At 42.6% G+C, this 23,138-nt stretch overlaps 1 long non-coding RNA gene across 2 annotated transcripts; it reads right to left on the bottom strand.

Annotated features, from left to right (window-relative positions):
- Positions 1-1,659: 1,659 nt before the first annotated feature.
- LOC128350327 (uncharacterized) lies at positions 1,660-19,530 on the bottom strand. Of its 2 annotated transcripts, none has more exons than XR_008319261.1 (2): positions 19,323-19,530; positions 1,660-1,881 (listed from the first exon to the last, which is right to left on the bottom strand). It is a non-coding gene; the product is annotated as an uncharacterized LOC128350327 (long non-coding RNA). The 2 variants fall into 2 exon arrangements; XR_008319262.1 differs by lacking the exon at positions 19,323-19,530 and adding an exon at positions 17,921-18,034.
- Positions 19,531-23,138: the final 3,608 nt, after the last annotated feature.

Raw genomic sequence — 23,138 nt, 5'->3', positions numbered from 1 at the left:
GTACTTGAAAGATATTTTTATTAGGGATACCTTTCAGGGGCCACAGTTAGAACATAAGAACAGCCCTGCTGGATCAGGCCCATGCCCCTCTAGTCCAGCATCCTGTTTCACACAGTGGCCCACCAGATGCCTCTGGAAGCCTACAGGCAGGAGTTGAGGGCATGCCCTCTCTCCTGCTGTTACTCCCCTGAAACTGGTACTCCCCTGAAACAGGCATCCTGACATGAGGCTGGAGTGGCCTATAGCCCTCCGACTAGTAGCCGATGATAAAACTCTCCTCCATGAAGTTATCCAAACCCCTCTTAAAGCCATCCAGGTTGTTGGCTGTCACCACATCTTGTGGCAGAGAATTCCACATGTTGTTTATTCATTGTGTGAAAAAGTACTTCCGTTTGTTGGTCCTAGATTTCCTGGCAATTTCATGGGATGACCCCTGGTTCTAGTGTTATGTGAGAGGGAGAAGAATTTCTCTCTATCCACTTTCTCCACTCCATGCATGATTTTATAGACCTCTATCATGTCTCCCCATAGTCGTCTTTTTTTCTAAATTAAAAAGCCCCAGGTGTTGTAGCCTTGCCTCATAAGGAAGGTGCTCTAGGCCCCTGATCATCTTGGTTGCCCTCTTCTGCACCTTTTCTATAATGTCCTTTTTTAGATGTGGTGACCAGAATTGTACGCAGTAGTCAGGGTGTGGCCACACCATCATTTTATATAAGGGCATTATAATATGAGCAGCTTTATTTTCAGTCCCCTTCCTAATGATCCCTAGCATGGAATTGGCCTTTTTAACAGCTGCAGCACATTGAGTCGACACTTTCAACGAACTGTCCACCACGACCTCAAGATCGCTCTCCTGGTCAGTTACCGAAAGCTCATATTCCATCAGCGTATACTTGAAGTTGGGGTTTTTCATCCCAATGTGCATCACTTTACACTTGCCAACATTGAACCACGTTTGCCATTTTGTTGCCCACTCACCTAGTTTGGAGAGAACCTTTTGGAGCTCCTCACAATCCGTTTTGGATTTCACTACCCCAAAGAGTTTGGTATCATCTGCAAATTTGGCCACCTCGCTGCTGACCCCTGCTTCTAGATCATTTATGAATAAATTAAAAAGCACTTTAAATGATGGAATTTGCCGAACTGGATACTGTCCAGCTTCCATCAGCTATTCCCCAGGCGTCATTTAAAAAGCTGCTCTGTAACCATTTTGATTTTAAACGCCAGCAGTCTGGTTCCATCTTGGTTCCAGTGCAGCCCGTCTCTTTCGTACAGGCCTTGTTTGCCCCCAAATGTATCCCAGTGCCTAACAAATCTAAACCCCTTCTCCTGGCAGCAGTGTCTTATCCACACATTGAAACCCCTCAGCTCTGCTTGTCTCATTGTACCTGCATGTGGAACAGGTAGCATTTCTGAGAAGGCTACCTTGGGGGTCCTGGACTTCTATACGCTACCTATCAGCCTAAATTTGGCTTCTAGGACCTCCCTACTACATTTCCCCACATCGTTGGTGCCGACTTGCACCACAACAGCTGTCTCCTCCCCAGTTAAGTTAGTAGTGGGCTGGGTAACATTTATTTCATTATGTTTTGGTCATCTTAATGGAGGATTAAGTAGATATTTCATATATTAATTTTTGATGGAATTTTACATGGCAAATTTATATTAATATTTTATATCATCCAAGATTTTGAGATACGGTTGGCTACAAATTATTTTCATGAAGAAAAATAAGGAGACTTGTGAACTGTGAGGCAGTCTAGGATGGCTTGGTTTGGGGCACTCAGTTCCCGTCCCTGTAGTGATTTCCTGGTACCTCTGTGGCAGCAGGGCTGATTGTGGTGACGAGGAATCCTGCATGCTGGGCTGCTCTCAGCTAGTCTGTGTAAGAGAAAGTAGAAGAAGGTGAATAAGTAAAGTCTCTTGCTGCAGAGAGATAGAATAATAATAATAATAATAATAATAATAATAATAATAACCACTTTTCAACAAAAGTTGCCAAAAGTTTACATAGAGAAATAAAAATAAAGATGGATCCCTGTCCCCAGTGGGCTCACAATCTAAAAAGAAAAGATAGACGCCAGCAACAGCCACTAGAAGGATGGTGTGCTGGGGCTGGATAGGGCCACTTGCTCTCCCCCTGCTTAATAAAGAGAATCATCACTTTTAAAAGGTGCCTCTTTATTCTGTTAGCAGGGCAAACTGAGGGATGGAGCATACAAGGAAGGCAAACTGCCCGCCAGGAAGGTGTGTGTGTGTGTGTGTCTGTGTCTTAGAACCACAAAACTGTTTTCTTTCTTTACATTGCAAAATAAATGCAAGGTGACCAGGGTGGCAGTTTCTGTCCCATATCCAAGCTTGAAGCCAGACTTGAAAGGTTCCAAGTAATCAGTTGGCCTCTGATTTCACTTGATCATTTGGCATCCTGTTTGTATGCAGGTTCCCCCCCCCCTTTTTAATGTAATAACTCAAAACATTGGACCAATTGAGACAATATTCCAACCAGTCTGTCCTAAACATGTGGGGCAGGAACATAGGCATGCACATCTCCCTCCTGTTGTGCCACCCTGCTATTGCCTAATCGTGCGTGGCAGGGTAATTAATCCGAACTGCACCATAACGTGTGGATTAAATATTATTTTAAAATAATACTTTATCTGCATGTTGGGCGCAGTTTGGACACCCCCCCCCCGTGATTATTGTTAAATTTCTTTACCACCTTTCATTAAAACAATCTCAAGGTCATTTGCACAAAAGTTAAAACAAAAATTACACAATTAAAATATTAGCTACAATATAAAACGATAGATATGATTAAAAGAGTAAAAAACAAGCATAATATCACCATGAAAGATACAAAGTAGCAGCAATAGAAACAATCATATAAAAGCCTGGGTAAAAAGCCAAGATTTCACACGTTTTCTGAAAACTCTGATGGAGACTGAGGAGCAGATGGCCACCTGAAGAGCATTCCAGAATCTGGGGGCAACAACTGAGAAGGCCCTGTCCACATGCATGACAGCTGAGCCTCCCTCATTGTCAGCACCTGGAGTAGAGCCCCCCCCCATGACCTTATCAAGCAGACAGCAAGCTTTGGGAGCAGACAGTCCCTCAGGTATTCAGGCCCAAAACTGTTAAGGGCTTTAAAGGTCAAAACCAGCACCTTGAATTGGATCCAGAAACAAATTGGCAGCCAGTGCAGCTCTTTCAAAATGGGTGTGATGTGATCCCAGTGGCAACTCCAGATAAAATCCTTGCTGCCAATTTTGCACTAGCTGCTGTTTCTGAATATTCTTCAAGGGCAGCCCCACATAGAGCATGTTACAGTAATCCAGCCATGACGTGACCAAGGGGTGGGTAATCGTGGCCAGATCTGTGTTTTCGAGAAAGGGACGTAGCTGGCGCACTAGCCAAAGGCATGCAAAGGCACCCCAGCCACTGCCTCCACCTGAGCTTCCAAAAGCAGAGCCAAGTCCAGCAGTACCTCCAAACTACATACAATACCCCCAAGCTGCATACTGCATATTAGACAGAAGCAGGATGAAGTGCTGGGGGGGAAACCAAGTGCACCCATGTGAATAGGACAGAGCTGTGGACATATAATCTGATCTGTCCATAGAGATACTGGAATGGAATTTGTTTCCTGGCAAAGTAAAAGTGCTGGTTACTACCTTTAAAGCCCTGAATGGCTTAGGTCCGGGTTACCTGAGACAGTGCTTTCTCTACAAGATCCCCACCACTCACTGAGATCATCAGGAGGGATTTGTCTGATGGCAATCTGAGATTGGTCCTTCTCAGTTGTCACCCTTAGGTTGTGGAACTGCATGGATATGAAAAGTATGAAACATATCTGCATGGATATGAAAGTATTATCTTCCTTGGGGGCTTTCAAGAGAGCCTTAAAGACCATCTTTTTAGCCTGACTTTTAATGATATCTAGTTTTAATTTTAACTTTAATCTGTTTTAAATGTTTTTTAATTTTAATTGTTTTATTATGTGTGTTTTATTTTTAATGTAAACTGCCCTGAGCCACTTTAGGAAGGGCAGTACATAAACTGAAGGAATGAATGAATAGATAGATAGATAGCCATCGCACAAGAGTTGGTTTTAATTGGAAGTATCACATGGTGGCAGCATTAGAGCCCTTCAGTATAGTGTCTTTATAGCAGATTGAGGTAGTTTTGTCCCAGTACTTTCTGGCAAATAAACCTCAAAGCAGTTTTTTCTTAGTTTAACATTCTACTTAACTTAATTCCTTTAGTGTCTGTCAGATAATTAGTTTACTGGGTGTGCTTAATGTGAATTCTTAAGAGCTCCTATGGTGCTGTCCTTGAATTAGCTGCTTTTCAGAGTCAAGTCAGATAAAGATCCTATGTGCATTAATCATACAATATTTTAAATGAGTAGTGCACTTCTGCAAGTAACTGAAAGTTTCTTAAATCAGTCACTGTTTGGGGAATCATGGCACTACTCTTGAGCATTTATTTTTATACAGCCAATGCACAATGCTTTGGGATAATTCATGCTAAAAAGTATAGCTTGCAAGACAGTATTCCCCCCTGCCGTTAACAGAAGAGGGGATGCATGTGGTAATATTTATGACAAATTTTTCATATGTTATTCAGGAGAAACCATATACATGCAAAGTGGTCAAGTGTATATAACCTGGACAAACATAATTGTAGTAATGCGTAGAGGTGAAAAATCGTAAAAACAAAGACTGCATCTTCCTCCAAGGTCTAGCAGAAGGGGAGAGAAAAAATTAGCAAGTTGAGAACTGTGGGATAAGTTGAGATTTGTAATGAGCCATTTTTGGAAGGGCAGTATAGAAATTGAATAAATAAATAAATAAATAAATATTATTATTATTTATTTACATTTTATATCCCGCTCTTCCTCCAAGGAGCCCAGAGCAGTGTACTACATACTTAGTTTTCTCTTCACAACAACCCTGTGAATTAGATTAGGCTGAGAGAGAAGTGACTGGCCCAGAGTCACTCAGCAAGTATCATGGCTGAATGGGGATTTGAACTCAGGTCTCCCCGGTCCTAGTCCAGCACTCTAACCACTCAACCACGCTGGCTAAATTGCACTGAGATTTTCTCAATGTTTTTATGAAATAGTGACCCACTCCATTGAAGTCAATGGAACCATCTTATTGCAGAAGTCTAGTGTGGTTTTCCCGTCAGCATTCTAACAGTGGGGGATGGGTAGCAAGGACAGTGTCAATTGAGGCAATTCTGCAGAAGTGTGAGGGTGTGCCTGACAGATAAGAGAGGCTAGTGGAAGGAAGAGCAAAGGATGTAGCAATCCTGGGCAGACTAAGTCAGAAGTAAGTCTCTATACTACTGCTCACCCACTTCGTAGGGATTTGCACGGAATTGGCAGGGGCTTGAAGGTGGGGGGATACCTTTAAGGGCAAGAGAGGCTGCTCTTATCCCTCCTGCTACATTTCCCCCGCTGCTGCTGCACGTTAAAAGGGTCCAGCGGGGCAGCAACATACCTCCCTGCTGCCCCATTGCCTTGTCGGACCAGAAGTACCTGTCGCGTGTGCACACGTCCGGCGTGTGTGCACGCAAATGGCTGGGAACTGGAGTTTAACTTGAGCATCCAAAGCAGGATATGAAACCAGAGTTGGTTTCACATTTGAAGCCAGAGTTAAACCATAGTTCCCCACTATGCATGAGAGCCATGGTTTAAATCAATCAGGATGTTGATATCATGACTTTTTGATTGAGTTGAGGAGGTAAAGGGAAGGAGGAAGTGTGTGGTCTCAAGAGTTAGAAGACGTTAAAAACAAGTTGTTTTAGTAAAAACTAATCAGCCTACTTTCCTTTCACTGTCTCTACAACTGGACTACATTTGGTTCAAATCGAGGTTCAAAAGTTAGATCCTTTAAGTCAGGGAGAGTCAGCACGGGCTGATTTCAGCTCCAAACGGGGCCCTGTGGCCCTGTTTGGGACCAAAATAATGCCCCCATGACTGATGTCAGACATGGGTGTGTGCCTGGGTCCGTGCTTGTGACCCATGTTTAGTGGCGGCCTGGGTTCTTTGAACTCGTTCGCCCAATGGTGGCTCCATCCCTGGGAACAACCCACCTCTTCTCTTGTTTGACTTTCTCCAATGACTACTTGGATTCTGTTTATTGCTCATGGTACACACATATCCCAGTAGCCAAGTACGATTTTGAATATTCAGCCTTTCTGTCTGCTATATTTCCAGTTACTGCCTAAACCTGCATTTGTTTCAGGCTTCTTAATTCAAGAGACCCTGCTGAGGAGTTATGGGTATTTAGATCTGAGGAGACTGAAGAGGATCCTAATAGCTAGCTTTTGTTGCTGTGTGAGAAATTCAAAAAAGGAACTTCAAACTAGAGAGAGGAGGGAGGGGGTGAGAGAGAACCATTTACACACACCCAAATGACCCATCTCTACTTAGCTTGAAGCTTAACAAGTTACACCCACATTCTGAGCCAGAAGAGAATGAAAGACTAACGTTTCCTCATTTTTGTTGCTGGATCTGAGTGCTTTGTGAAATGAGACCAGAGAACATGTCTGTGCGGCTGATTAATGGTAAGCTGCAACCTTTGTTAAAAATGAAAAACCTCTGATAATGTTCTTAGTGGATATAGATTATAACCCTGTGTGTGTGGGAGTGGGAGTGCTGTGATACGTTTGTACTAGACATTGTGGTGTTGTCTATGTGCCGCTTGTATTTTAGCCTTCATCGCTCTTTACTCTGTGATGAAAAGGAGACACAGCTAGAGGCATAAAGGTGGCTGTTTCCCTCTAACGCATACAAAATACATTCTGAAGAAGTAGACTCTTTCAAAGTATTTATGCTGAATTGCTAGGCAGTAACAGAAACGGCACATAGTGTTTTTCATGTTGGGCTCTTTGGAAAAGTAAGTTTGATTTAAAGGGCATGAATCATTTAGTTGCTGAATTTCCTGAGAGGAAGCAGCCAGTCTCATGTTACTTATTAAAGATGCACCTTTCCCCCATGCTGTCTGGCTCGGTAATTATAGGTTACCATCTCTGTAACCATTTAAAGCTAATCTTATGAAAGTTTTGTCATGATTCTGTTATGGGTAGTGAAAACCTGGAAGGTAATTCTACAGTGTATATACAGTACATATACAGTACATGGAAGGGCTTTGAACTGCAGTTGGATTTGCAAATATTTCCGAACACTGTAGAGTACTGTACAAGGACGACTCTGAGCTACCATAAGGCAACTCCTTTTTCTAGATATTTCCAGATGAGCTTGACATTGCCTTTAACATTTTTATTTTAAATTGCTTATGTCTTTTGCTTGTGCCATTTAATTAGATGATCTGAAAACCCAACTGACAAGGCAGTTACTCATGTCAGAAGTGTTACTTTCCTGGGTTGAGTGACATGATCATGCGGGATTCTTATTTTTTTAAACTTCTGGGAGATACTTATGTGGGCGTTTCATTCCTTCTTGAACTTAAACCTGATCGTCATTTCATCTTAAGATGCACAGAAAATTGTTATGATAATTATGTGCTTAGTATAATAGCACATAGAAAGTGTATTCTTGACTATCTGTACCTCTTGGAGACAACTTATTACTCTCAAAGGATAATGCAAATTTCCTGCATGCCTCAGGACAGCTAACATAAGCTTTGTTTAGGTCATGTTCCGGGTGGTTTGCACGACCCACATCAAGTGCTCCTGTACTCAGGAGGGGTGCATTAACTCTTTGCTGCCCGTAGGCAAGCAAGGATTTTGCCGCCCCTACCTCCTCTGCTGCTGGCTGCTCCCACGACACACCACATGAGGGTGGGCGCTTTCCCAGGCAGCAGTGACCTCTGGGCGGGCTGCCTGTGGGAAGGCAGGCCCTGGCCCTGAGGAGCCTGGTATCTCTGGAGTGGAGATATCCGCTGTTGCCAGGAGGCCTACACAGGCACACATTGGGGCTGATGGAAGAGCCTTGCTTCATCACACCCACCCACCACTCTGGAGCCACTCTGCCGTGGCCATCGCATGGAGTGGATAGGGGATGTTGCGAAGTGCCAAAAACACACACACTCACTGGCCTGGAGAACAGGAGGAGGCGGCAGCAAACCCACCCACCCCCGCTTCAGGCTGCTTATTTCCTGCCCAAGCCCAACAAGTCACCATGTTGTGCTGCCGCCCTCCCCATCTGCGCACATTGTTGGTTGCAAATCTCAGTCAGGTGCACCTATTTCTTTATTTATTTCCAAAATTTGCCACTGAGGGAATTTTTCCGCCCTAGGCAGCCACCTCTCCTTTAATCTGCCACTGCCTGTACTTACTGTGGGATGTAAGGCAGCAGCCTCAGTCCTCCCCATGACTACATTATTTGGGCTTTCAGTCTGTAAATGTGTTTGTGACATAAAAGGGTCATTCACACAATCAAAAACTGTATTCTACCCAGGCTGGGAGCTGTATGTGCTCTCAATTTTCGGCTGTGTGGATGCAAGGTAAAAGGAAACCTGGTTAGAAGTGATTGTGTGGAAGCAAGGTAGGAGGAAAAGCTACCTAGGTTTTCCTCTTACCTTGCTTCCACACAACTGCACAGCTCCTAAATCCCAGGTAGAACACAGTTTTGATTGTGTGAATGACCTCAATATTTGATTTTTCTTTCTACAGAGTCAGTGACAAGTCTTACAATGCCCACGGCCTATCACTCAGATAGAATGGAAATAAAATGCCACTTCACTGGGTCATAGACCATACCACTCTATTCTACTTGTTTACACGAAGAAACTTTATAGACTGTTATCCCAGGCTGGCTATTTCATCACAATCTCTGATAACAAGATCAGGGAATTCCAAGTTGTTGATAACTGTCTTGGGTCATTCACAGATGTTTCTCCATGCAACTGTGAACTTGCCAGAAATAAAGAAAGCCCTGGTTCAACCCAACCCCCATTACTAATCTAAGAACGAAAATGAACTGAGCAAATGCAGCCAGGCTGTGGATGCTGCAGACATGGAGGGTGAAGAGAAAGTTATAGGAATCCTACACTTTCACTTTTATTCACAGTTGGTAAGGTTTACCAAGTCTAGACTGAGAATGCAACTTGCCTATAAATATTTACTGTTTGTCATGCCTATTCCAATTTTAATAAAGTATAAACAAATATGAAGATATTATTCCTTCAGCTCAGTAGGTATGTTTTCTGCTGGTTGCTCTGTGGGACAGTGTCATAAGACTTTAAAGAAGTTGGAACACAAAACATTTCTAATAAGCTGAACACAAAATAGCAGCTATTTTGTGAAACTTCCATGGAGAACTCTGTGCAGAAGTGAGAAAACAATCCCATTTCATTTGAGTACACTTTTGTATATGTGAGTTGTATATCTTTTATATGTGGGTTTCTTTGTTTAGAAATTTTGAGAAAGTTTGGACATGTCTGAGCTAAAGCTAAGCAGCCAGAATCAAGTGCTATGGATTTCACCAGGACTTAACACTTTTAATTAAGAAAGAGATGTACTTAACAGGTTGGATGACTAATAAGACTTTTAATAGGCAGACATTAGGAAACTTTGTTAGGCTTTGGCATGTTTATTGTTAAATTATTTATATATTTTATATAAGGGTTTTCTTTATAATATGAAGTGCTAGCAATAATAATAATAATAAGCATTTGTATAACTCTTTTGAGTGTCCAAAGGACTTCATGTGAATCATTGTAATCTTTATAGCAATTCTGTGAGGTGAGTATTAAGTGAGTACTAGCCTACCCTGCACAGAGCATCAGTGTGCTCTTTGGGGCCAGCGGTTACCTCTTCCCCCACACCTTCTGCCCCAGTCTCCACTTCCGGGCCAAGCCGCCTCTCCTCCCCACCGCCACTTCTGACTCCCCTTCTTTCCTCCCTCCTAGGCCTTGCCTCTGGCCTCCACGGCCGGGCCGCAGCAGCGGCAACCAATCCTGTGGGTGCACCTCAGCCAATCAGGTGTGTCCACCGGCCATCCAATCAGCTGGGCTCTGGGATGCACATTCCAAGGCACACCCAGGAGAATTAATATAATAGATAGATTATTCTTCCCATATTCCAAGGCTGAGTGGGAGTGACTTGCCTCAAGCCACCTACTGATTTCATAATAGAGGTGAGAGTTGAACCAGGGAATTCCTGATTCATAGCTCAATCTCCTACACACTGTATTACAAAACAACAAATAGACAATGTTCTTCCTAAATGTTACCTTAATTTATGAAACACAGTACTTGGGAGTAAGCCCTGTTGACCTCTGTGAGACTTTGGATCAAATAACCCATTGAGGCTCTTCTTACGATCAGCCAAGGCTAAGGAAGCCAAGCCTGATATTGGCTGATTGTAAGAACCGCTGGAATTGTGCCAGATCCCGGCAGCGCTTCGGCAGCAAACTGCCAAAGAGGCCAGTCTCTTAAATGGGGTTAAGGGAGCAAGTGCTTATTTTACCCCATTTTTTCAATCATCTGCCAGCTCTGGCTGGGAGAATAAGGGGCTCCTGCTCGTTGCTGGGGGGGGGACCTAGTCCCAGAATGCGTGGCGCACTTGTGTGGTACATCATGGGATTTCCAGGGGCCTGGCCCTCAACCCTCTGCACTGCCTGGGGCAGTGGGAGATCATCTGGGTGCGCAATCCATACACCCAGCTCCTTCAATGGATCAACTGCGGGGAAGGTAAGGTTAGGGAACCTCCCTCCCCACCTGGCAGCCAAGCCCTTTTCATGGATCATGAGAAAGAGCTCGTTGTATGAAAACATGTCACATTAGTGAATTTTGGCCTTTTTTGGTTTAAGAAAAGCTTCTTCACAACAGGGTTCTTTGGTGCAGAGAAACAGCAGGGTGGAGGAAGTGCTTATCTTGTTCCCTGCTCAATAGTTTCCTGTTCCAGATCTCCCCCTCCAAGTGTTAATCCTCAGTAAACTTTCACACAAACATTTGCAGATGGGTGATGGCAGACTTAAGCCTACAAGTATCTTGTGCCATGTATCTCCCAATGTTTTTCAAAGGAGACAGATAATATAATTCAATATTATTCTATGTATTGAATATATACTTCTACCAGGGTAATCAGGTAGGGGTTTGTAGTAGTGTGGAACCTATGGCAGAGTTAAAAAAAAAAATTAACCAAGTGACAGGAAAATAATGGCCTACCAGTAGAAAAATAGGTGTTATGAGGATTTCCCAAATTTACTTGTCAGGCAAGTGCTTCTGGCCCTCTGGTGAGCCCCTGCTCAATACAACACTTGAAAGCCCTTCCCTGACAGAAGATGGCTCTTACATCAGATTGAAAGGGTTTTAATACTGAGCCTGGGAAGGAAAGGGAGATTTCTCACATCATGCTAAGCTTTGGAGCAGACAGATGCAGTGCAAGAGACTCTAGATCTTCTTCCTGCTTCAAAGCCCTGTGCAATATGAGACCATTCTCCCTGAAAGTTCTCTCGTACACATACACGACATGTAGAATGGATGAGGTCAGTGGTGATGAAAAAGTTATGGCTGCCTAGTAAGGCAGGCCAAAGTTTGTTGACCCCTGGTTTATACTCTCTGTCCAGATTTTACAAGTTATTTTGGTACCCTATGAAGTGGATACACCCTGTTCTTGCTAGCACTGGTTAAATGTGAGCGTGCAGCATGAGGAAATATCCTGTGAAAATGGGCTTGGGTTTCCTCCAGGCAACAAACAGCAATAACAAATGATGACAATATTGATTTTTGCTTCTGAATCAGCATGAAGTGCTTATGTGAAACCTAGGGAACATTTTTAGCAGGTTTTGTAGCATTGTTTCCATGTGGGTCATTTACGACTCAGTTCAGTAGATCTTGAGCAAGAAATCTCACGATTGGCAGGTTTCCTGGTGGCTTTTTCTCCCTTAACCAGATTCTGAATAATTCCTAAATAACAATGTGTTCATGCCTGTGTTGTGATACCAACATAAAACCAATTTCACTCCAGAAAATCAATCGGGAAACAGTTGCATTATTTATGCAGTCAGGAGATCCTACAGAAATGATTGTTGTGCTTTTCAGATGCATGAAAAGTTAGATGCATGAAAAGTTAAGGATTTCCAATAAAACATATCTGCCCAGGATCAAAATGTTAAACTAATACAATATGATAAACTTCATATGGTAAACTAATAAAAATACAACAAAATGTTAAACTAATAGAAAGTTGGAATTCAATGCACTTACAGTTATCTCAGTAATCCTTAAACTGACATTAAAAGGCGTGAATTGAACCCAGGACTTCTAGCTTGCAGCTTACATTCTTAGTCATGACACTGCATTAAGTTTCATTCATAGAGGAAGGAGTGTGAAGGGCTGTGCAAACCGTTCTGGCATCAGCAGTCAGCCAGCTTAGGCACTAGCTAAGGGCTTAAACCCATCAAATTGCTCATTACCATCCATGAAGCCCTGGTGAGAAAAAGCTGGTGGCCACCAGCATGGCTGCTGAGAAATGCTCCAAGTTATATAGGAACTTGTACTGAGTCAGACCATTGATCCATCTAGCTCAATATTGTCCACACTGACTGGCAGTGCTTCCCAAGGTTACAGACAGGAGTCTTGCCCAGTCCCTGGAGATGCCAGGGACTGAACCAAGGACTTCTGCATGCAAGTATGCAGATGCTCTTCCACTGAGCTATAGCCCCATTCCCTAAGGGAATACCTTACTGCACTTGCATGTAGCTTCCCATCCAGTTGCAAACCAAGATGGGTCCTGCTTAACAAAGGGGACAATCCATGCTCACTACCCATAAGGCCAGCTCTCCTCTAAGTTGGTACAGGTACCACCAAAGTAAGCTTCCTCCAAGCTCTTGTGGGAGCTTATCTTAGCAGCGATGGTAGAAGCCGTATTTTTTGACACCTATGTTCACAACTAACACTTTCATTTATTTATTATTATTTATTATTATTATTTCTTGTTTACACAGTCAGACAGGTGTTATTGACTGGTTTGTTTTATCCAGACATCGAGTCCTTCCCAAGGACCTGGGATGCCAGAATTTTATCATCAATACTGTTGGCTATTATAGATATCGTCGCAAAATATAGGCTGTTCCCAGTAAAGCTGCTTTTTGTAATTGGCTGATGGTGATTTCTGTGGCCCCTATGGTGTTGAGGTGCTCTTCAAGGTCTTTTGGGACTGCACCCAGGGTGCTAATTACCACTGGGATTATTTTGGTCTTTTTCTGCCACAGCCTTTCAATTTCAATTTGTAGATCTTTGTATTTGGTGATTTTTTCTATTTCTTTTTCTTCTATTCTGCTATCCCCTGGTATTGCTATGTCAATTATTTTGACTTGTTTTTCTTTCTTCTCGACTACAGTTATATCTGGTGTATTGTGTGGCAGATGTTTGTCTGTTTGTAGACAGAAGTCCCATAATATTTTTGCATCTTCATTTTCTACAACTTATTGAATTTTATGGTCCCACCCATTTTTGGCTATAGGTAGCTTGTATTTTTTTCAGATGTTCCAGTGTATCATCCCTGCTACCTTGTCATGCCTTTGTTTGTAGTCAGTCTGTGCGATCTTCTTACAACAGCTGATCAGGTGGTCCACTTTTTCATCTGCTTCTTTACAAAGGCGGCACTTGCTGTTTGTTGTGGATTTTTCGACTTTTGCTCTTATTGCATTTGTTCTTAGTGCCTGTTCTTGTGCAGCGAGTATTAAACCCTCTGTTTCTTTCTTCAAGTTGCCATTCGTAAGCCATTGCCAGGTCTTGGTGATGTCTGATTTTCCACTTATATCGTGCAAATATTGACCATGTAGTGGCTTATTTCTCCATTTTTCTGCTCGGTTCTTGACTTATTCTTTCTTGTAGGCCTGCTTTCTTTCATTGGTGTTGAATAGTTTCACGTTATTGACCATTTGAAGTGCATCTTCTTCACTGTCCTTGATATATTCTTCAAGGCCTCTTTTCTCCTCCTCTACTGTGTGATGGACTTGCAGCATTCCTCTTCCACCTGAGCTGCGAGGGAGGGAGAGCCTATCTACATCACTGCGGGGGTGCAGAGCATGATTGATGGTCATGATTTTCCTGGTCTTATGATCAAGTGTCTCTAGCTCTGCCTGGGTCCAGTCTATTATTCCTGCAGTGTATCTGATAACAGGTATAGCCCAGGTGTTTATGGCTTGTATGGTGTTCCCGCCATTGAGTTTGGACTTGAGGATTTTTCTAACTCTCCTGATGTATTCACTTCCAATTTTTCTTTTAACTTCAGTGTGTGCGATGTTATCAGCCTGGAGAATGCCCAAGTATTTGTAATGTTCTTTCTCTTCCAGGTTCTTGATCTTGCTTCCATTGGGCAGTTCTATTCCTTCTGTTTTTGTTATTTTTCCTCTGTTCATTATTAATGCAGCACACTTGTCTAGTCCAAACTCCATTGCTATATCGCTACTGAATATACGGACAGTGTTTAGCAGTGATTCGATTTCTGACTGGGACTTTCCATACAACTTCAGATCGTCCATGTACAGCAGATGGTTGATTTGACTTGATGTTTTAGATGTTTGGTATCCGAGGCCTGTTTTATTGAGTATTTGTGAAAGTGGGGTCATGGCGATTACAAACAATAGAGGGGATAGTGAGTCCCCTTGGAAAATGCCTCTTCTAATGCTAACCTGTCCAAGTGCCTCACCATTGATTGTTAACTGTGTACTCCACGTGCTCATTGCTTTTTAAATAAATATCTGAATGTTTTTGCTGACACCAGTTGTTTCTAAACATTTTAGTATCCATGTGTGAGGCAATGAATCGAAGGCTTTCTTGTAGTCAATCCATGCAACACTTAGATTTGTTTTTCTTCTCTTGCAGTTTTCTAAAATCATTTTGTTAATCAGCAGCTGGTCTTTTGTGCCTCTAGTGTTGGGGCAATTTCCTTTCTGTTCAACTGGAAGCTGTTTGTTAGTTAATAAGTGTTGCATCACTTCATCTGCTATTATTCCAGTTAATAATTTGAACATGGTTGGCAGGCAGGTTATCGGTCTATAATTACTTGGAACTGCACCTTTTGCTGGGTCTTTCATGATAAGATGAGTTTTCCCAGTTGTTAGCCATTGTTCAATATTACCGCCTTTCATAATGTGATTGAACTGTTTTGATAGTTGTTTATGAAGGCTTGTTAGGTGTTTAAGCCAAAAGCCATGCAGTTCATCGTCACCTGGCGCAGTCCAATTTTTAATTTTCTTTGCTCTTTCACTTATTAATACTGGTGTTATTATTAGATCTTACATTTGTTGGTTACATTTTTTGACCTCTTTCATCCAGCCTGCTTTTTTATTATAATCTATTGGATTGTCCCATAATTTCCGCCAAAATTGCACTGTTTCTTCTTTATTTGGTGTTTCTATGTTTCTTGCAGTTTCTCCTTCTATGCTTTGGTAGAAACGTCTCTGATTCGACTGGAATTGGAGATTCTGCCTGTGTTGTGTAATTCTGGCTTCATATCTGCTAATCTTCTTTGACACTGCTGATATTTGCTGCTTTATTATTTCCAGGACTTCTCTAATTTTCCTTGAATCTAGGTGGTATTTTTGGATCAGATACTGTTTGGTGTTTTCATTCTTCAGCTTCTTGTCTTTCATATATTTCAATTTACTAGCATCTGATCTAAGCCTGGAGATTTGATTTTCTAATCGAATCTTCCATTTAGGTGATGTACTGCTTTCTTTTTTGACAGGTCCACTGATCTTATATCCAAGCTCTTGTGTTGTTATTGTTGCTGCACTGTACAGTAGTTGGTTTTTTTCTTGCAAATTATTGGTTGTTATTTCTACAAGTGCAGCATTGACATCTTTTAATGCCTGAGCGAGTTGTTTTTTTGGCAACTGTTTTTAGAGCTGGAAGTCGAACCCTGGTGGTTGTTTGGTTCATGTGCTCAGTTATTTTTTGCTTTAGTTCTTGTTGCTTTTCTGTTAAACGGCATTCGGGTTTTTGAGGTGAAGGCAAAGGGGAGGTTGCCTGGTTTTGTTTTTGAAATAGTTCAGCAACAGTGGCATCCTCAATTTCCAACACCTCCTCCACCTGCGCCTGAGCAACTTCTTCAATTGGTGATAATTCTTCTTCTATATCTTGAGCCTGTGTTGCTCTTTGCAGTTCTCCCAACTCAACTCCTGTGAATACTTTATTTCTTATTATGAATCTTCTCTGGTCTGCTAGCCTTTGTTCTGTTATTTCTGTGGCTGGATGCTTCTCTTTCCAAATTTGGTACATTCTTTTTAAATAACCTCTTCTAGTTGGACTAGACTTGTAATAGCAGATCATTTTTTCCTTTGTGGCATTTTCCATATATTTTTTTCGGTTAAGCGACGTTTCTTCCAGTAACTTTGCTGTCTCCAGCCCTGGTTCCTCAACTGAAGATCCTGAGTCCTGTTGCCCACTTGCCACCAGATGTCCAGGGACTATAGCACCTGGTGCCGTCCTTGTTGACCCGGGCGACGACCGATCCGGTATAGATTTATTAAAGTTACGTCTCACCATATTGTTGATGGGAGATGCACTCTTTGTCTGGCTCCTCTGGTGAGACCTGTCCAGTATGGTTGGACCTCTGGCATAGCTCTCACCTTCATCAGAGCACACAAGCCCCACAACAACGCCAAGGTATTGCCTCACTGGGGGATTATTATTATTATTATTATTATTACATTTGTATCCCGCTCTTCCTCCAAGGAGCCCAGAGCGGTGTACTACATACTTGAGTTTCTCTTTCACAACAACCCTGTGAACTAGGTTAGGCTGAGAGAGAAGTGACTGGCCCAGAGTCAGTCAGCTAGTTTCATGGCAGAATGGGGATTTGAACTCGGGTCTCTCCGGTCCTAGTCCAGCACTCTAACCCCGCTGGCTCTCTTTACCTGCCTGTCCAGTGTGGGCATTGCATTATAGATGATAAATAGTGGCCGCACTCTGCCCAGTGCTAAGAGGGCCCCCACTGTCTTGATGTGTCGGTGAGTGTATGATTCTGTGGGTTGGGGGCTCAAGATCCTTAATTAATACCACCCTCTTTCTGCATAATTCAGCAGCCTGGGACATTAAGAAGGCCCTACTTTGGTGTAGTGTATGTATGTGTGAAGGAACAGTGAGAAACTGTTGAATAATTATTACCCGTGCCTTCGGAAACACACCAGCTAGACAGGGAGTGGTCAGATCAAACAAATCCTAAATGAAACGATTAAGGCAATAGAATGCTTTTAGTATTGAACATCCCCAGAGCTACAATTTTGGTATAAAATTAAAAGCCAGAAATAGTTTACCATCTAGTTAAAGCAAAGCCACAAAGACCAAAAGCACTGCTAGCTATGATGACACTTAGCCACAAAGTCTGGCTTCATTTTTGGAAGCTTGAGAATGAGAGCAGCTAAGCGAACTTGTGCAGGGGGTGGGGGTGGGGTGGGGACATGGGATATGAAGGCAGGATGTAGGGGAAGACACAGTATTCTGACATTCGTTTGTAACCCCAGTTCAACACAGATGAGCACATACATGCACAATCTGAGTTAATAGTTATTTTTAAGAGGACAATTTATTTGCTGGCATTGCAACATTTGTTCATATCCGCTTCTTAATCTGCCATGGAACCATCATTTTCACTCCTTATTTACACAAATGTGACTGACCAAAGTAATTTATTTATTTATTTGATTTATATACCGCCCTTCCAAAAATGGCTCAGGGCGGTAATATTTTGTTCCCATTACTGATTAGCTATCACGTAAAAAAAACCCAACAACCCAGCAACAACAAAACAAAATACCAAACCTTTAAAGCTCTGATGGCATTCATCAGCGGTTTAGTGCTTAGCACATGTCCATCAGGACTTTTGGTTCTTAATTCCACTTTTTGTTTAGTTTTCTAGCTTTCCTTATCACTAATGCTCAAGAGGGTTGAAACATTTCATTAATAGTTCCATCTTTATGCAGAATATCACTTACCATTATTTACAGACAGAGAACAAGAATGGATAAAGAGAATGACTCCATGCAGCTTTCAGGTCTGAATCTATCATGAGAGCTCAGAGGAAGGCAGCTATTATAGGCTAAGAGTACTTTATTGTGTGACAGGAAGAGACAAGTCAAGCAAGAAGTACAGGCAGGAAGTAGGGAGGCACTCTGCTTCCAATGAGGACCACTACTAGGAAATGCTAGTGCCACCTACTGCTGGACATATTGGAGCAACATTTCCACACACATACCCCCCCCTTTTAAACCAACAACAACAATTATTATTAAAACAGCACATCTAAACAATTGGCAATTCATAGCTCTATTACTCATCTTGAAACATCAGGGGTTTCCGGATAATCAGACCAGAACAAGTAGTGAGCCGAGTACTGGGATCATTGTCAATTTTGGTGGCTGACCCCGGCATAGTCTCTGTAGAGCAGGGGTGCACAACTCACACGTCCCAGTGGGCCAGAAACAACCGTGACAGTGGGGAGGGGGTGGGGGTGGGGTTTGAAGTCAATTTTCAGTGCATTGATTATTTCAGTAAAGATAAATTTTAAAGCAATTACTAGTTAGTTGTGGGTCCTTCCCTCCCCACAGGGGCCCACAGTTTTAACTAAGGATAGTGGCCAGAAAACAAGCCCTATCCTTGCTCAGTCAGGGGGCACCAGCCCCACACGAATGCAAAATTTTGAGACTCCTGCTGCTGGCTACCTGGGCCATCAAAAATGACCCTGCGGGCCAGATCTGGGCCCCGGGCCTTATGTTGTGCAAGGCTACTGTAGAGGAACTTGGGGGCTGTAGGTGCTGTTTCCTCATCTGAAAGTTGTACATTTTCAGGTATGAAAAGGGGATGTTAAAATTTTCTTAGCAGCCTGTACTGCTGTACTGTCTGTACTGCCCTCTCTGCTTTCCCATTTGCCTGAGGGTAGTGAGAACTCATAGTAACATGGTTAAAGTTAAATGACATGCAAAAGAGCTTGAATTCTGCTGCTGTAAACTGAGGCGCATTGTCTATCATGAGCTCTTATGGAATGCCAAAATGGGCAAAGGTGTTCTTCAGTTGTGTAATGACACTGTGACATGTGATCGTGGACAAGGAAAGTATCTCAGTATATCTGGAAAAATAGTCTATGATGACCAAGTAGTTTCAGCTAGGGATATGCAAACAGGTTCGACGTTGAACAAATGACTCAACATGTTCCCCAGATCACTGTGTCCTTTGATAAAAGCAAGCCCTCTCATTGAGCACATTCTGTTTTGTAATGAAATGGGCATCAAATTTAGCCAAGACAGTCTCATAGTCATTCTTTTGACCCTCTTCAGCAAAGGTAAAGGATTTATAGATGCTGTTTGCTTCCTTTCCCATGGCATAAAGAAGGGCACTTACTTGTACAATGCCTTCTTCTTTGTGGAGCTTTGTAGCTAGTCTGAAGCAAGCAAATCTTTCTTTCCATTCTGGCCAAGCAGCAGGATTGTCAAAGCTGAAAGCTTCTGGTGCAGGAAAATGAACCATTTCAAAAGTTTGTGGATTCAAACTTAGACTTCTGACACCATGTCATGAGAGCTCAGAGGAAGGCAGCCATTATAGGCTAAGACTGCTTTATTGGGTAATAGGAAGATACAAGTTGAACAAGAAGTACAGAAGTAGGGAGGGACTCTGCCTCCAGTGTGGATCACTATTAGGAAATGCTAGTGCCACCTACTGGCTGGGCATATTAGAGCAACATTTCCACACAGAATCTGCCATCCACACAACTCTTCAAGACTGTAATCTGGTGCAGTTGTCTCTCTGCAAACCATGGTTAGAAAAATAGGAGTCATCTTTGAGAACATGTACTGTCACTTGCCTTCTCTAGAGTATTTTTCCTCCCTACCCTTGTTTATATTACATGTGGACTGATGGGAACCATGATAAACGCAATCCATATTTCTCTCTTCAACCAGAGATTGGAACCAGGACTGTATCACTGTACATGTAATTCAAATGTCTGGTTAACACTGGCAAGAGAATAGAGTGGTAAATCTTTCTGGAAAGGGATATGGAGAAGATGCATGTCCCCAAGAATAGTTTTCTGATGTTCAAAGCATGATTTGCAGGGAATCAGTGTTATGTTGACACTGAACCTATTTATAGGTATTTATGTTTTAAACTCTGCATAAGGATTAGGTGGATCATATGGGTCTCTTTCTGAGAGCCAGCGTGGTATAGTGGTTAGAGTGCTGGACTAGGACTGGGGAGACCTGAGTTCAAATCCCCATTCAGCCATGACACTTGCTTGGTGACTCTGGGCCAGTCACTTCTCTCTCAGCCTTACCTACTTCACAGGGTTGTTGTGAGGAGAAACTTAAGTATGTAGTACACCGCTCTGGGCTCCTTGGAGGAAGAGCGGGATATAAATGTAGTGATTATGATGATGATAATAATAATATTTATCATATAGGGAGTATTTAGTGATTGTGTTCTGGCTCTCAAGCAACAATATTCCTTTTCAAATAATCTGTGCTGCTTTGAAAAACAACCTCCTCTTCTCACTCGGTTTGCTTTCAAATTCTGTGGTAGTTCTACAAACATGAGAAAATAACTCATGGTTAGTATATCTGCAGTAGGTTAGTATATCAGCAGTAGTGCTAAAACTACCAAGAAAAACTCTCTATAATTGTTACAAGTGATTTCACCTGGTTAATGATTTATTATGAGATTGTAGATGGCCATAGATTGTATGACACCCATTTATTTAAAAATGCATATTGTGTTTTAAATAAACTCATTTTTAGAGAGTCATTAGCCTTTTTAGTTATAAACCATGTGTTTCAGTTCACAATGGGCATGCTGTCAGGAACAATCACAGTTATTTGAGAATATCTTATTCCTCATAAATTATTCTGGCATTGTTTATATACTGTTGCTTTGAACCCTTCAAACCTTGAACTAAGCCATCCGCTTTCTTCGCTCATAACCACCTTTAGGCTTTGGCAAGAAGGTGGGATACAATTCTATTGATAGCTGCCTTTGTGAAACAGCTCAGAATATTAAATAATTTACAGACAGCTTTAGTAATAGGCATTTATTGCTGTGTAGATTATAAGCAGTAGTTGGTGGGTCCTCTTTTGTTTTGGAAGGCATTTATTCATTCTAATGAATTACAGGATCAGCATCAAGCTGCACCCATGATATGCTCTCAGATACATTGTGCCTAATTTGCAAATTTATGCACAGGTTTTTGTGTCGGAATATGTTTGAAGCAATGCTGGTCTTGCAAATAAGAAGTGAAATAAATGTTTGGTATTAGAGCTGGGTTTGGGAAACCCAGGTCACTACTGAAAAGCTAGAAGATGGTGGTGTGGAAAGGGCACAATTTGGAGGGGAGACTTGGCAGGCAGTTGGGGCAGGGGTGTTTAACCCCTTTCTTTGAGGTCACACAATCAAAAACTGTGTTCTACCTGGATTTGGGAGCTGTGTGTGCTCCCAATTTTCAGTTGTGTGGAAGCAATGTAGGAGAAAAACCTGGGTTGAAGTTATTGTGTGGACACAAGGTAGGAAGAAAAGTCACCCAGGTTTCCCTCCCATCTTGCTTCCACACAATCACTTCTACCCAGATTTTCCTCTTTCTTTGCTTCCACACAGCCGAAAATTGCGAGCACATACAGCTCCCAAACCCGTGTAGAATACAGTTTTTGATTGTGTGAATGAACTCAATGAAGCTCTTCTCACAATTGGTGAGAAGAGCTTCTTCGGGGTCTGCGGGGAGAGCAAGCTTAGCCCGCTCTCCCCGCAGATGATCAAAAGGCAGCCCTGGCAGCTGGATCAGCCTCCCACATGATTGCTGGCTCCGTCACGGAGCCGGCAGGGGCTGTGGGGATCAGGGGCAACATGGCTCCCAGAAGTTCCAGGATGCCCCGTGCAAGTGCGTGAGGCATCCTGGAGAGACCCCTGAGCCTGGGAGTCTACTCGTGTGTTGCTGTGCATTGTGGTGACACACGAGCAACCAAATGAGGTTAACAGAGTGCTCGCTCCATTAACCTCATTTAAGGAGAGGAGGAATTAGGCGGGCTAGCCGCCTTGGGAGCACCGGGCTCGCCTGCATGCCCGGTGGTTCCCACAATTCCTGGAAAGCGGGCTAAGCTCCCTTAGCCCACTTTCCATAAATTGTGGGAATAGCCTCAAAGTCTTCTATTTATTCTCCATGCTGCCTGCTTTCCCATGGGGTTCCTATGCATGCATTTGCCATGGTCGTGGTGGTGGGAGGAGTGCAGGGACATTTTGGATGGTGAGGGAAGAGGTAACCCCTCCGCCACCAACCACTTCTTCCCTTCACAGCATGTCCTCCTCACTTTCTGTAGTCCTTTGGCAATCCAGATTCCCAGGCATCTAGTTCAGCCCTAAAATAAGCTGCTAGTTCACAAACAGTGAACCCCTTTTCAGTATGTATTTTATTTTAAAATTGTATTGTTTTAAATTTGTGTGTAAGCCACCATGAATTTTGCCAAAGTTGAGATGTTCATCTTCTAAATAAACGCAAATAGCCTGTCTGCTCACATTAGTTATTTGTGAAAGAAAGGGAGCCAACTTTTATAAGCTTTCCCAATTTGCTCACCTGAAGGAGATTTTTATTTGTCACATGCCCTTAGTAATTCATGCATGTGCTCAAGTATTGCAGAATTGCTGGATGCAGTGTGTCTTCTCCTACAGAGCATTTATGCATCAAACCTTCAATGATGTTTTCCATCCACAAACTGTTTTGTTGAACAAACCTGTTGATGTTCACCGAACGACTCTGAAGTAACTAGAAGTGACATGATTAGATTTTACTACTTATCTTTAAGTTCAGCAGGAATTTGAGGTGATGGAACATATATATAGGAGCTGGTGAGTGAGTGTGTGTGTGTGTCTCTCTCTCTCTGTGTGTTTTTGTTGTCCTAGCAACCAGGCAAGGAAGGTTTAGAGGGGGAAGGATTTAAAATAAAACAGAGAGGAGGAGGAGAGTTGGAGTTAGTTGGATTGGAGTAGGGGGTGGTTTGAGCTGATGGTTGAGAGATTAGGGTGTGTGTTCTGAACAGGAGAGATTGTTCAGGGGGTTGTGTGGAACTTGAATGGTGGATGTGTGGAGGCTAATAGTCTGATGGCTGTGGGACATCTCCAGCCTCAGAGGCACAATGCCTCTCAATACCAGTTGCAGGGGAGCAACAGCAGGAGAGATGGCAT

This window comes from Hemicordylus capensis, chromosome 3, assembly GCF_027244095.1.
Source record: "Hemicordylus capensis ecotype Gifberg chromosome 3, rHemCap1.1.pri, whole genome shotgun sequence".
Lineage (NCBI taxonomy): Eukaryota > Metazoa > Chordata > Lepidosauria > Squamata > Cordylidae > Hemicordylus > Hemicordylus capensis.
This window is presented reverse-complemented; position numbering and strand designations above follow the sequence as displayed.